This window comes from Cydia amplana, chromosome Z (genome assembly GCF_948474715.1).
Source record: "Cydia amplana chromosome Z, ilCydAmpl1.1, whole genome shotgun sequence".
NCBI classification, from domain to species: domain Eukaryota; kingdom Metazoa; phylum Arthropoda; class Insecta; order Lepidoptera; family Tortricidae; genus Cydia; species Cydia amplana.
Genome location: NC_086096.1, coordinates 20,384,626 through 20,390,472, shown reverse-complemented (window position 1 = coordinate 20,390,472; position 5,847 = coordinate 20,384,626).

The window sequence follows — 5,847 nt, the reverse complement described above, 5'->3', positions numbered from 1 at the left end:
TATTGTTTTTTTCTATTTTCTATTTTTTTTGTGTGAAAATCTTAATCATAATGCGGTTCACAGAATACATCTACTTACCAAGTTTAACTATAACCACCCGAACAACTGCCTGTACACTAAAACCCTATTTCCCACCCACGATGACCTCATGAAGTATCTGGAAAAAGTACCTTTGCCATAACCCAATTCTTAAGCAATCATGGGTACCACAAGACATATTTACACAGATTTAAGATAATCACTGACAATAAGTAAATGTCCATGCGACCCAAATACCGACACACCACAGACACTCGATCACTTAATATATAACTGTCCAAGATTCTCTCCAAGACACCACAACCTAATAATCACCTGTCAAAACCTTAACATCGACCCACATAACTTACAGGCCATACTTACAAAAGAATCCTCCACAAAATGCTTCAATGATTTCATAGAATATATTGTTAACAATTTAAAATCTTTCAACGGCACTTAAAACGAAATCACTCATCTGTTCATTCCTTCATTTCTCATTCTCATTCTTCACCACACACACACACACACACACACACACATACTACACTTCACAATCACAAAACACACAAACACCATATACCGACTAGGACAATTACACACCTGGAAACAAAGTGTATACCGATAGCGCCGCGTTTCCAGGAACAAAACACTATCTTTAAAAAAAATCAGTATAGTTCTTATAGTTACGGAAAAAAGTGGCTGTGACATACACGGACAGACAGACGGACAGACATGACGAATCTATAAGGGTTCCGTTTTTTGCCATTTGGCTACGGAACCCTAAAAATTAAACCATATGTGTACCTATAAACAAATTTGGGAAACACACTATTTTTCTGTCCGCTTCACATGAAATGCCTCTAATACTGCTCTAATATCGTTTGTCTATGCTGAGTAACAAATAATAACTACACTGATAATCAAAGTTAAACATAAAATAACCTTAAATATATGTTGGTATGTAGAGGGTGTATATGCAATCGACACTGGCTTGACACATTTAATTTGAATACAGAAGCTCAAGTTTGAATGATGTTTAATTCAAACTTGAGAATGTCAATTACTCTACTTCCAAACGCCGTCATGTAATGTTGTGTTTATAAAGTTTATAAATTAAATAATAAATAATGTATTGACAAACTAAAGTGCCTTCCAGTATTTATAATAAACCTCCAAAGACCTCCTGCAACCAATTAAGAGGTTATGGAGCCCACAAGATAAAGTAAAATAAGTGATTTTAGTGTTTCAGATAAAACGATTCAGCTTTCGTACACAAATATTTCAGAAGATAAGCCTAGCAACGGAGTTGTTTACAAAATAAGGCTAGCAACCAGACTGACGTTTCAGTAAACCGTACGTAATTTTAAATGATGGAGAATTCGGACTGCCTAAATAAATTGAATTTAAATTCCTCCTATCCTACGTGGCGTAAATTAGCAAAATTATTTCTGGACGCCAAAGGAGTTGGAGAAGACAGCGGAGATAAAGGTAAAGCCGCAAAGGCTAAATATTTTATTTTAAAATCAATAGATGAGAATATCTTACATTATGTTATTAATTGCTCAACTACAAAGGATATCTTCGATAAGTTAGATGTTGTCTTTAATTACAAAGTGGAAAAAGACAGCCACCTAAAGGTAATTGAATTCTACAACTATAAATTCAGCGGAGATATACTTCAGGACATTAGCAAACTTCAAAATATGTGTTTCGAACTACAGTCTACCACAAATAAAATAAATGATGACATGCTTATACAAAAGATTTTAACAATCTTACCAGCTAATTTAAATTTCTTTAGAACTGTATGGGAGGTAACTCCAAAATCTGATCAAACCATACATACTCTCATTGAACGTATTCAAAAAGAACTTAAGCTATTTGATAGTAGTCCTTCAGAAATACTTCCACAAACAGAAGAGGCCATGAAAAGTAATGAAAAGAAGTGCTTTAACTGTAATCAACCAGGTCATATTGCGAGATTCTGCTTTAATAAAAAGTGCACCATTTGCAATAAAAGTGGACACACTTCCAGTGAATGTTTTTCTACAAAAATATGCAGGAAATGTAATAGGAAGGGACACATTGAAAGGTTTTGCCGTACGTTCAGCCTGGTGAGTGAACAAATAAAACACACGACTAGTACTAGAGCTATAATTGATTCAGGTGCTTCTTCCCACATGTTTTACAATAATGATATCATAAATTCCACAGAAAATATAAATGTAGATATAAGATGTGCCAATGCAGAGAACCTCGTCGCTCAAGCAATAGGTACAGTCAACACAAATGGTTTTGAACTGGAAGATGTACTGTATGTTCCTGCAATTTCTAGAAACCTGATATCTGTAAGTTCAATCACTGATCACGGTGCATCTGTACTTTTAGCTGGAAATAAGGTATCTGTAAAGAAACATAATAATATTATTCTTACTGGTTATAAAACTAGAAACGGTCTCTATGAAACAGAATTTTCTGCAAATATCGTTCGAGAGGTATTGTTCTCCGAGAATGTCGATATCTGGCATCGCCGGCTCGGTCACGTATCGGATGTGCCGCGTCTAGCTAAATTGGTAAACGGTATTAAAATTGGGGGGGCAAATCAAGAACATTTTTGCGAAATATGTGTCAAAGCGAAAATGACTAGAAAACCTTTCAAAAACAATAGAATTCAAGCTAAATTCCCTTTGGAAATAATTCATACGGATGTTTGCGGTCCAATAGAAACTCCCACTTGGGATAACAAAAAATATTTTATTACTTTCCTAGATGACTTTACACATTTTTGTGTCGTTTATTTAATTACTTTTAAAAGTGAAGCCTTTGACAAAATAAAACAGTTTGTGACTTTAGCGGAAAATCATTTCAATTCAAAAGTGAAAAAAATAAGATGCGATAATGGACGCGAATACTCGAACAATAATCTAATGTCTTGGTGCAACTCTAAAGGAATAATTCTAGATCTAACAATACCCTACACGCCGCAACTGAATGGAAAAGCGGAGAGACTGAATAGAACCCTGTTAGAAAGAACTAGAGCATTAATATTCGATGGCCGTGTTCCAAACTATCTATGGGGCGAAGCACTTACAACTGCCAGCTTCCTAAAAAATAGAAGCCCCACCGAAGGTAAAGACAAAACTCCAGCTGAGATGTGGTTTGGCTTCAAACCAAATGTATCGCATATAAGAAGATTTGGTTCAACAGCCTATTATAAAATAAACTCAGGTGTACGAAAGTTAGAAGTTAGATGTAATAAAGGAATTCTGATTGGCTATATCAGAAATGGTTACAAAATATGGGTGGATGAAACGAAAACAATTGTAAGAGCCAGGGATGTAAGAATAAATGAAGACGAGCAAGGTATATATCTAAATGAAGAAAATGATGAAAGCATTAGAGGTCTTTGGAAGATATTCGAAGAGAATGAAGAGACGGTTAGGGAAGGCACAACACGAAATAAAGAAGTTAATAGACAGGAAGAAAATCAAGGTGGTAGAGTCAACAATAATGAAGGTCGAGAAGGTGAAATGTTAAGAAAAAGAATGAGTAGTAGAAATATGGAGAGTGTTCGAGAAGGCGATATTCATTTGAGAAGATTGAGTAGTGAAACAAGTGAAGACGAAACAAATGAAGACGAAACAAATGAAGGTGAAACAATTGAAGGTGAAACAATTGAAGGTGGAACAATTGAAGGTGGAACAAATGAAGATGAAACAAATGAAGTAGAAACAAATGAATTCGAAACAAATGGCAATGAAACAAATAACAATGAAACAAATGAAGTTGAAATAAATGAAAGTGAAACAAACCGAGAAGTAGAAGAAGAAGAAAGTAATGAAGAATACTATGATGGAAATGAAGAACCTGTTGATACTGAACTAGTTGAAAATCGAGTTGAAAGTAATCGTAATCGAAATAATGATAGTGATAATAATGAAAATAGAAGAGTTCAGCCTGCCAGAGAACGTAGACTACCCGATAGATATAAAGATTATTTAATGAATTATGACACTGAAGCATCGATGTTGACCTACGAGGAGGCAATAGAATCAAAAGAAAAGGACAAATGGAAACAAGCTATAGAAGAAGAAATTAAATCACTTGAAGAAAATAAGACGTGGTCATTTGTGGATGAACAAGAAGCAAAAGGAAGGAAATTAGTTACTAGCAAGTGGATTTTTACTGTCAAGTCTGATGGTAGGTATAAAGCCAGACTAGTTGCAAGGGGCTTTCAACAAAAGTACAAAATAGATTATGATGAGACATATAGTCCGGTAGTCAATACTACTTCTTTAAGAATTCTATTATCAATTGCGGCAGCGAAAGGTCTAAAGATGAAGCAGTTTGATGTGAAAACGGCCTTTTTACATGGAGACTTGAAGGAATGTATATATATGAAGGTGCCTAAAGGCTACAATGACAAAGAAGGCAAAGTATGCAAACTAAACAAGAGCTTGTATGGTTTAAAACAAGCTCCACTAATGTGGAATATCAAGTTTACAGAGTTCTTAACAAAGATGGGTTTTAAACAAATGAAACTTGATCAATGCATCTTTGTCATGGAAGGTGAAAGGAAAATTATCCTTGCAGTATATGTCGATGACGGATTAGTACTCGGAGAAAGAGAAGAAGATCTATTGCATATAATAGATACAATTCAAAAATCCTTCGAACTAAGAATTTTAGATGAAGTAACTAATTATATAGGTTTGGATATAAAGCAAGATAAGAAGGGGATTAAAATTTATCAGAAGACATATAGTGAGAAAATCATTAAAAAATTTAATCTTGAAAATGCAAAAGAATGTAAATGCCCAACAATTATGATAGAAGAACATCCATCTGTTAAAGTTGATACAAAGTCTCATGAGCTTTACCGCGAGATGATAGGGTCATTGTTATATCTCTCGAATAAAACGCGACCAGACATTAGTTTTCACGTAGGTTATTGTTCGAGGCATCAAAATTCTCCAAATTTAAATGATTTAAACAATGCTAAAACAATTTTGCGATTCCTTAAAGGTTCAGCAGAAAAAGGGATTCACTTTAGTAAAGATGATAAAGTTCTCAGGGGTTATTGTGATTCGGATTTTGCGGGAGATCCAGACACTAGACGCAGCACTTCTGGTTTTGTGATTTGGCTGAATGGTGGACCAGTGGCATGGAGCTCAAGAAAACAATCAGTAGTCGCATTAAGCAGTACAGAAGCAGAATTTATAGCAGCAGCAGAATGTTGTAAGGAACTACTGTTCGTAAGGGATCTGATCTATGAGATAACCAAAGAAAAACTCGAAGTTGAGATGAGAGTGGATAATCAGTCTGCGATTTGGCTTATGAAGAAAGGAATCATGGGAAAAAGAAGCAAACATATAGACGTAAAATACTATTATCTAAAGGAGAAAATCGACGAGAATGAGATTACAGTAAAATACTGTCCAACAGGATCACAGCTGGCTGATATACTAACGAAAAGTTTACCAGCTGTAAAATTTGAAAAATGTCAACGAAGATTAGTGTTTTAGTGATAATGTGAGCTATTGAGTGTAGACAATGTAGTATAAGTGCGGGCTAAAGTGAACGTTAATAATTATTTCGAATAAATGTCGGGGTTTTTCTTTTATATTATATCGTAGTATGTAAGTTTTTTATAGGGTGTGTAAACTTTTATATTATAATACAGAAATATATACTTATTGAAAGAAAACTTGAGGATCAAGGATTCTAGAAACAAAGTGTATTCAAAATTGAGGGGGTGCTTAATAATGATTCACTTAAGGGGGTGTAAGTGTAGAAAGTGTAACTGAATCATTATTTAACCTCATC